Source organism: Protomyctophum parallelum (assembly GCF_964188405.1).
Source record: "Protomyctophum parallelum genome assembly, chromosome: 7".
Taxonomy (NCBI): Eukaryota; Metazoa; Chordata; class Actinopteri; order Myctophiformes; family Myctophidae; genus Protomyctophum; species Protomyctophum parallelum.
Window position 1 is genome coordinate 46,995,843 of NC_139705.1, and position 9,940 is coordinate 47,005,782.

Consider the following 9,940-nt stretch of genomic DNA (forward strand, 5'->3'; position numbering starts at 1 on the left):
AGTGTAGGTGTAGGAGGTGGTGGTTAGTGTAGATGTAGGAGGTGGTGGTTAGTGTAGATGTAGGAGGTGGTGGTTAGTGTAGGTGTAGGAGGTGGTGGTTAGTGTAGGTGTAGGAGGTGGTGGTTAGTGTAGGTGTAGGAGGTGGTGGTTAGTGTAGGAGGTGGTGGTTAGTGTAGATGTAGGAGGTGGTGGTTAGTGTAGATGTAGGAGGTGGTGGTTAGTGTAGGTGTAGGAGGTGGTGGTTAGTGTAGGTGTAGGAGGTGGTGGTTAGTGTAGGTGTAGGAGATGGTGGTTAGTGTAAGTGTAGGAGGTGGTGGTTAGTGTAGATGTAGGAGGTGGTGGTTAGTGTAGGTGTAGGAGGTGGTGGTTAGTGTAGGTGTAGGATGTGGTGGTTAGTGTAGGAGGTGGTGGTTAGTGTAGGTGTAGGAGGTGGTGGTTAGTGTAGGTGTAGGATGTGGTGGTTAGTGTAGGAGGTGGTGGTTAGTGTAGGTGTAGGAGGTGGTGGTTAGTGTAGGAGGTGGTGGTTAGTGTAGGTGTAGGAGGTGGTGGTTAGTGTAGGTGTAGGAGGTGGTGGTTAGTGTAGGTGTAGGAGGTGGTGGTTGGTGTAGATGTAGGAGGTGGTGGTTAGTGTAGATGTAGGAGGTGGTGGTTAGTGTAGGTGTAGGAGGTGGTGGTTAGTGTAGGAGGTGGTGGTTAGTGTAGATGTAGGAGGTGGTGGTTAGTGTAGGTGTAGGAGGTGGTGGTTAGTGTAGGTGTAGGAGGTGGTGGTTAGTGTAGGTGTAGGAGGTGGTGGTTAGTGTAGGTGTAGGAGGTGGTGGTTAGTGTAGGTGTAGGAGGTGGTGGTTAGTGTAGGTGTAGGAGGTGATGGTTAGTGTAGGTGTAGGAGGTGGTGGTTAGTGTAGGTGTAGGAGGTGGTGGTTAGTGTAGGTGTAGGAGGTGGTGGTTAGTGTAGGTGTAGGAGGTGGTGGTTAGTGTAGGTGTAGGAGGTGGTGGTTAGTGTAGGTGTAGGAGGTGGTGGTTAGTGTAGATGTAGGAGGTGGTGGTTAGTGTAGGTGTAGGAGGTGGTGGTTAGTGTAGGTGTAGGAGGTGGTGGTTAGTGTAGGTGTAGGAGGTGGTGGTTAGTGTAAGTGTAGGAGGTGGTGGTTAGTGTAGGTGTAGGAGGTGGTGGTTAGTGTAGGTGTAGGAGGTGGTGGTTAGTGTAGGTGTAGGAGGTGGTGGTTAGATAGAGGGTGTAGGAGGTGGTTAGTGTAGATGTAGGAGGTGGTGGTTAGTGTAGGAGTAGGAGGTGGTGGTTAGTGTAGGTGTAGGAGGTGGTGGTTAGTGTAGGAGGTGGTGGTTAGTGTAGATGTAGGAGGTGGTGGTTAGTGTAGGTGTAGGAGGTGGTGGTTAGTGTAGGTGTAGGAGGTGGTGGTTAGTGTAGGTGTAGGAGGTGGTGGTTAGTGTAGGTGTAGGAGGTGGTGGTTAGTGTAGGAGGTGGTGGTTAGTGTAGATGTAGGAGGTGGTGGTTAGTGTAGGTGTAGGAGGTGGTGGTTAGTGTAGGTGTAGGATGTGGTGGTTAGTGTAGATGTAGGAGGTGGTGGTTAGTGTAGGTGTAGGAGGTGGTGGTTAGTGTAGGTGTAGGAGGTGGTGGTTAGTGTAGGTGTAGGAGGTGGTGGTTAGTGTAGGAGGTGGGGGTTAGTGTAGATGTAGGAGGTGGTGGTTAGTGTAGATGTAGGAGGTGGTGGTTAGTGTAGATGTAGGATGTGGTGGTTAGTGTAGGTGTAGGATGTGGTGGTTAGTGTAGATGTAGGAGGTGGTGGTTAGTGTAGATGTAGGAGGTGGTGGTTAGTGTAGATGTAGGAGGTGGTGGTTAGTGTAGGTGTAGGAGGTGGTGGTTAGTGTAGATGTAGGAGGTGGTGGTTAGTGTAGGTGTAGGAGGTGGTGGTTAGTGTAGGTGTAGGAGGTGGTTAGTGTAGGTGTAGGAGGTGGTGGTTAGTGTAGATGTAGGAGGTGATGGTTAGTGTAGGTGTAGGAGGTGGTGGTTAGTGTAGGTGTAGGAGGTGGTTAGTGTAGGTGTAGGAGGTGGTGGTTAGTGTAGATGTAGGAGGTGGTGGTTAGTGTAGGTGTAGGATGTGGTGGTTAGTGTAGATGTAGGAGGTGGTGGTTAGTGTAGATGTAGGAGGTGGTGGTTAGTGTAGGTGTAGGTGGTGGTTAGTGTAGATGTAGGAGGTGGTGGTTAGTGTAGATGTAGGAGGTGGTGGTTAGTGTAGGTGTAGGAGGTGGTGGTTAGTGTAGGAGGTGGTGGTTAGTGTAGGAGGTGGTGGTTAGTGTAGATGTAGGAGGTGGTGGTTAGTGTAGGTGTAGGATGTGGTGGTTAGTGTAGATGTAGGAGGTGGTGGTTAGTGTAGATGTAGGAGGTGGTGGTTAGTGTAGGTGTAGGAGGTGGTGGTTAGTGTAGATGTAGGAGGTGGTGGTTAGTGTAGATGTAGGAGGTGGTGGTTAGTGTAGGTGTAGGTGGTGGTGGTTAGTGTAGGTGTAGGAGGTGGTGGTTATTGTAGATGTAGGAGGTGGTGGTTAGTGTAGGTGTAGGAGGTGGTGGTTAGTGTAGGTGTAGGAGGTGGTGGTTAGTGTAGGTGTAGGAGGTGGTGGTTAGTGTAGGTGTAGGAGGTGGTGGTTAGTGTAGGTGTAGGAGGTGGTGGTTAGTGTAGGTGTAGGAGGTGGTGGTTAGTGTAGGAGGTGGTGGTTAGTGTAGGTGTAGGAGGTGGTGGTTAGACTAGGTGTAGGAGGTGGGTTAGTGTAGATGTAGGAGGTGTGGTTAGTGTAGTGTAGGAGGTGGTGTGGTTAGTGTAGTAGGAGGTGGTGGTTAGTGTAGGTGTAGGAGGTGGTGGTTAGTGTAGGAGTAGGAGGTGGTGGTTAGTGTAGTTGTAGGAGGTGGTGGTTAGTGTAGGTGTAGGTGGTTAGTGTAGTTGTAGGGGTGTGGTTAGTGTAGGTGTAGGAGGTGGTTAGTGTAGGTGTAGGAGGTGGTGTGGTTAGTGTAGGATGTAGGAGGTGGTGGTTAGTGTAGGGAGGTGGTGGTTAGTGTAGGTGTAGGAGGTGGTGGTAGTGTGATAGGAGGTGGTGGTTAGTGTAGTGTAGAGTGGAGCTTAGTGTTAGGTGTCAGGAGGTAGGTGGTGGTTAGTGTAGGAGTACGGAGTTGGTGGTTAGTGTAGGTGTAGGAGGTGGTGGTTAGGTGTAGGAGGTGGCTGGTTAGTGTAGTTGTAGGCTGGTGGTCGGTAGTGTGTAGGAGGTGGTGGTAGTTAGTGTAGGAGGTAGGTGGTTAGTGTTAGTGTAGGAGGTGGTGGTTAGTGTAGGTGTAGGAGGTGGTGGTTAGTGTAGGAGTGGTGGTTAGTGTAGGTAGGAGGTGGTGGTTAGTGTGGTTAGGTGGTGGTTAGTGTAGGTGTAGGAGGTGGTGGTTAGTGTAGGTGTAGGAGGAGGTGGTTAGTGTAGGTGTAGGAGGTGGTGGTAGTGTAGGTGTAGGAGGTGGTGGTTAGTGTAGGTGTAGGAGGTGGTTAGGTAGTGTAGGAGGTGGTGGTTAGTAGTAGTGTAGGTGTAGGAGGTGTGGTTAGTGTACGGTGTAGGAGGTGGTGGTTAGTGTAGGTGTAGGAGTGGTGGTTAGTGTAGGTAGGAGGTGTGGTTAGGTGTAGGTGAGCTGGTGGTTAGTGTAGGTGTAGGAGGTGGTGGTTAGTGTAGGAGGTGGTGGATAGTGTCGATGTAGGAGTGGTGGTTAGTGTAGGAGGTGGTGGTAGTGTAGTGTAGGGTGGAGGTAGTGTGGAGGTGTAGTGTAGAGTAGGTGGATAGTGGTAGTGTAGGAAGGTGGTGGTTAGTGTAGTTGTAGGAGGTGGTAGTGTAGTGTAGGAGGTGTAGGAGGTGGTGGTTGGTGTAGGTGTGGAGTGGTAGGTTAGTGTAGGATGTGGTGGTTAGTAGTGTGTAGGAGGTGGTGGTTAGTGTAGGTGTTAACCTACAAAACAAAAGTAAACATAATCACTCAGGTAACCAGTCAGAAACACATGTGAGCACAGTTGATTTGATCTCAGCCATGTAGTTTGAGTCCTCTGTAGAACACATTACCATCCGTCTCTAGTTTTAAAACAGTAGGAAAGGAGTTCCAAAGGTTTGCACCCTGAGAAGGCAGACTGTCCGAATGAGTTGTTACACTCGGGAACAGTACAGTTACCACGTGATGAGGCTTGTGTAGTTGCTCTAGCAGAGCTCGGAAGTCAATCAAGCAGATCTTCAAGCTCCCAACGTGTCGCAAATTGACGTGTAGGGAGCTTGTATGGTCGATTTGGTATCAGCGAACACAAAAGCGGTACGGTTGTAACTCGGGTCCACTCAGGACAAGGGTTTTGCAGGAAATAGCAGATGGACAAGCTCACAACATGTCGTCACATACAGGAGATAGTCTATTTTCTAGCAGAAGCGTTCTCCACAATAACACTAAAATACACTAATATAGAACCTTGCCTCAATTCCGTTCTACACCAGCAAAAAGTATGATGCTACTTTTGATGCTTTTGTGTGACGCTGTAGTTGGTATGATATAGGGCGTTAATTTACAAAGAACACAAAAAAGTAAACAAATGGAGATAGGAGGTTTCTGCCCGATTGCGACAATACTGTGTGTGTGTGTGTGTGTGTGTGTGTATGTGTGTGTGTGTGTGTGTGTGCCACGCGCACTCGCAGGAGGTTGTGACACCGAGCTGTCTCCAGGCTGGGTTTCACTGATTTAAAGCAGTGCTTTACAATGAGCTGAAGTCTGCAGAGAGATTCAGTCTAAGTACAGTAGCAGACAGTAGAGAGATAGAGAGAGAGAGAGAGAGAGAGTATTTTCTTCTTCTTCATTCTGTGTCCTTTCAGTGAGCCGGTGGCTGACGGTTGACTGCATGGCTAATCATACCACCATGTTAATTATCACTTCACTGTGTTCGCCCCGAGCTATAACACACACGCACGTAAGCACACACACCAATTCTCTTTTTTCACCAATGCCATTATTTTTGTTCGTACTGCACTTTGGCTTTGTAGTGTAGTATAGTTATTCACCAAACTATAAGCTCAGAAAAGGTTGTGGAATCAATGAATCAATTCCCCACAAACCCCACCCTGCACACAACACAAGTCTTTCTGTGTGTTCTCTTTCGCCATCGGCAATCTCTGATTTATTATCGTCTTGGGTGTGAAAACATTTCACGGCAAATCACAAAATAACACCGCTATGCCTGAGCAGAGGAGAGAGGAGGCACACCTGGATACGGTCACGTGTGCAACCCCACCCCCACACACCCCTTATGAGGACACGGACACACACACACACACACACACACACACACACACACACACACACACACACACACACACACACACACACACACACACACACACACACACACACACACACACACACACACACACACACACACACACACACACGTTGAGTTCTGGGTGTAGGTGTGGGCGACTGCACATGGGTGCTATCAGAAACAAGGTTACTTGGAGGGTTAGCATTTTGGCTAGCATCACCGACATGGGCTTGTTGTGAGGGCGCTGTGGTAGCACTTTGCACAGTAATGGAAGTTTTCAACTGCCGGAATTCACGAACAAGGATAATCTTCTCTTTGTTGCTGACTGATCAAAAATACTTTGAACATGCTAACCAGTGACGGTTCACCTGGTCTCGGTGGCTCCTCAGGCGACCTAGCCTCAGGTCTTTAAATAAATACTTGGGAAAATGCATTGGGATTCATTTCCTGGGCCTGGCATCGTCATGAAAGGGGCGGGACTGCGACGCTCTATAGTATGCCGTCCGAGACCATGGACTGACATTTTTTTCAAATCCTCTTAAATCATGAGCTTGTAGATCATATTTTTTTGCTAATGTTCCCCTCAGAATAGTGATTCTATGGTTAATGTAATTAATGTAAAAATTGGATTTATTTATTACATTAACGATATGAACGAAAGAATGAATATTAAATGAAAAAAGTTGCAATCAAAGATTTGGAACTCCTCTTAACGAGGAACCCCTATACTAGGGGTCCGAGAACCATGTGATCAGAACAATCACTGGCCTCTCGGTTAAATACAGAATAGAGTTCAAAGTCCTCCTCACCTATAAAGCTCACAATGGTCAGGCACCACAATATCTCAAAGAACTCATCGATCCCTACGATCTTAACAGATTCATAGTTCAACAGTTCATAGTTTAAAAAATGTTTAGTCCTGAATATCAAAAGTTACAATAGGAGGCAGGGTGTTTAAGTCCCGGGCACCTTCTCCCGGCATCTGTCCTCGGGGGCGACACGCTCTGCACAGTCAAGACTAGATTAAAAACCTCTATGACAAAAGGTCACCCGACAGAGTAAAAAGGGTGAGAAGAGAACCCCTCGGCGTGGTCACGCCGCCAGGGCGAGTTCATTGCACAACCAAACACTGTTGTATTGGCACGCAACTATTACATAGCGTTTTTTACTCTTAATTCCAAATAAACCAATGCCCAGCTCCTATTCGGAATCTTTTCCTGATTGTAAACAAGTCTCCAAAAATATTTTTGTAACCATAAAACAATCACTTTTCTTGTGAGCGCCAGGAAAATGTTCATTCACATTTGGTCCCCACAAGTATAGTAATGCACGCACGCGTGCACACACGCACGCGTGCACACACACACACACGTCTGAGCGGGGATGCCGCCGACTGCATTATTCATCTCCCCCAAATTGGGGAACAAGCAGTCGTGTTCACACGCACACACACACACACACACACACACACACACACACACACACACACACACACACACACACACACACACACACACACAGGGGAACAAGCAGTCGTGTTCGCTCACACACAATAAACAGAGATGAATTCATCAGGAAAAAAAAGTCTCCCCAAGTGCAGAGGAATATGAAAAATTTAATCATTCTACACAGAATAAAAATTCATAAGGAAATGTACAAAATCAATATTTTATGCTACTTACTGTACCTATTTCTTTATTACAAACCTATTGAGGAACGCGGGCATTAAAAATGCCCTGCTGGCAGAGGGTGTGTGGGGGGGAGCCGCGGTGGGCAGAGGGGGGGTGTATATACCGCTAGGGCACCTCACAGTTCAAAAGCACTAGACTATTTCATTCATGTTTAAAAGGGACTCTCTCTTTTTTTTTTTTTTTGTCTAAGAGGCGGTGAAGCAGTTTTGAAACGGGGGAGAAGAAATGCTTTGATAGATTGAAACGATTCGAGCAGCCAAGGTGCTGTCAACATAAATAGTGATGAAAAAGAGAGAGAGAGAGAGAGAGAGAGAGAGAGAGAGAGAGAGAGAGAGTGTGTGTGTGTGTGTGTGTGTGTGTGTGTGGGGGGGGGGGGGGGTTTCAAACGAGAGTTTTCAAGGTTATGGCCCGTGGCAATGATTCCAAGGCACTGTCACCTCTCTCTCTCTCTCCTGCTACGGCGTGGGTTATGCAAGGAGGAGTCGCATGTCTACTACGATATGTGACCGCATGAGTTTGTACAGTATACGTAGCCGGTGATGAAAATGGAGCCCATAGGCCTCTATTTTCGTCCATGCTAAACTCCTTATGCCTAAACTACTTTGCCTTTTTTTTTACTATTTTGAAAACCATTTTTTTATAGTTTAAATAGACAATCTACAAGCTCACAACGTGTCGACGTAGATCGGCTATAGTTAACCTATTCAAAAATGTTAAAATAGTAAAAAAAAAGAAGGCAAAGACGTTTAGGGATAAGGGGTTTATCGGTGACGAAGACGTTTAGGGATAAGGGGTTTATCGGTGACGAAGACGGAGCCGCATAAGGTTTCCTCCTGACAGAGACTATACTGTTTGATAACATCACTTATTTATTTAAAAAAAAAAATTGCCTTATTTTGGGCACGTAAAAAAAAAAAAAATTACTATAGGTCACAATGACTTGGATCGCAGTGTGTTGTCCTATTTGCTGTATGAAGTACTATATTGGGCTCAAAATCATGTGACCGGTGTGTGCCATGCGTGCGTGCGTGCGTGTGTGTGTGTGTGTGTGTGTGTGCGCGCGTGCATCTGTGCGTGCATGCATGTGTATGTGTATTTAGCAGAATGCTTTGTTATGTCCATTAAGCACTTGAGGTGAATTAGCGCCATGGCGCTATCGTAGCGGGCCGCTCCGTTCCACTTCCTTCCTGTCGTCACTTAGTGGCGTCCGCTCCACAGCACTTTACAAATCACGCCGGGGACCTTTAAGCTGCCTTCTCTCTACCACGCCATCCATACATCCATCCATACATCTCTTATTCACCCCTTCATCACTCCCCTTCTACAAATCACGGCGCTTTAATAATGCGTTTATCGACGTGCGCGGGGCTCTGTCCTTCTCTTTGCACTAATCCCCTTTGTGTACCGTTCAATCATACCTCAACTGTCATTATTAGCTGCCATAGATCACTTACAGTTTATAAATCAAACTTTAAAACCACTTAGACCATATATACTCCCTTGTCTGGAATGGGGGGGGTGTACAGTACTTGAGAAAATGAACGTAGTTACTTTACACCACTGACTTTGAGAAGGACTCAAGTACCTTGCTCAAGGAGCCTTCGATGCATACACAGGTGAACCGGTGCCCTTCTGATTACCTAGTAGGTCGGAGAGGCTTTGGGCTCCATTTTCGTCACCGCTAAACCCCTTATCTCTAAACTTCTTTGCATTTTTTTTTACTATTTTGAAAAACATTTTTGAATAGTCCAACTAGCCAATCTACATTGAATACGTTGTGAGCTTGTAGACTGGCCATTTTAACTATTGAGAAATGTTTTGCAAAATAGTTAAAAAAAGAAAAAAGGCAAAGAAGTTTAGGGATAAGGGGTTTAGCGGTGACGAAAATGGAGCCCTTAGTGTCTGCCGTAGACAAATTAACAATTTTTTACCAAATCTTCCACCCGACAGAGACGATATATTAAGCACTGGGTGTTTCATTAACCCATTCTGACCTGAGATCAGATTCATACGAGGTTTCCGCCGGACACACACTGGTCTGATGAACCCATTCTGACCTGAGATCAGATTCATACGAGGTTTCCGCCGGACACACACTGGTCTGATGAACCCATTCTGACCTGAGATCAGATTCTAAAAATGTCAGTCGCTCTTCGATTTAAAAAAAATAGCAGACCTACAAGCTCGTATCGCGCCACTCGGTGGCGCGATATGAGCTTGTAGATCTGCTATTTTTAAATAGCTAAAGCATAACATGATGCTGACACCAAAATGGGTGCCCGTTCAGAATGGGTTAAACTACACGATTCCATTATGAAACAACACGGCTGCAGGTTTCATTTGGCAGGTCTGGGTTTTGATGGAGAGGATAGGATAGAAATATCATCCAGTTAAAGAGAAACAGCCAACTGTAAAACCGCCACCTTCACAAAGACATGCTTTTTAACTGTATGCCTATGCACCTTCCAATTCATATTATATCCAATATTCCGGTCCAACTTTTCTGCTAAATGAAAGTTATTTTTGTGACTATTTCCTTACCCGGTGGTCTGGCATGTGTAGACCATTGATGGTGACTCACTTGACATCACTGCCTATTTCCAAAATATTACATTGTGTGTGTGTGTGCGTGCGTGTGTGTCCAGTGCTAATCTGGAAAACTGCTGGACCAATCAGCACCACCACATTGTATGCACATTGTTTGATTATGTTGATGTATTGGAACAATCAAAAATAAACTAAGCGTGCAAGGCCACAAAATGCCACTAAGATATTTGTTTACTTTTTCCACATAGGGCATCAACCTGGACAACTGAAGACAAAGGGATGGAAGTCCCCTCCACATAACCCTACCAACCTGGACAACTAAAGACAAAGGGATGGAAGTCCCCTCCACATAACCCTACCAACCTGGACAACTAAAGACAAAGG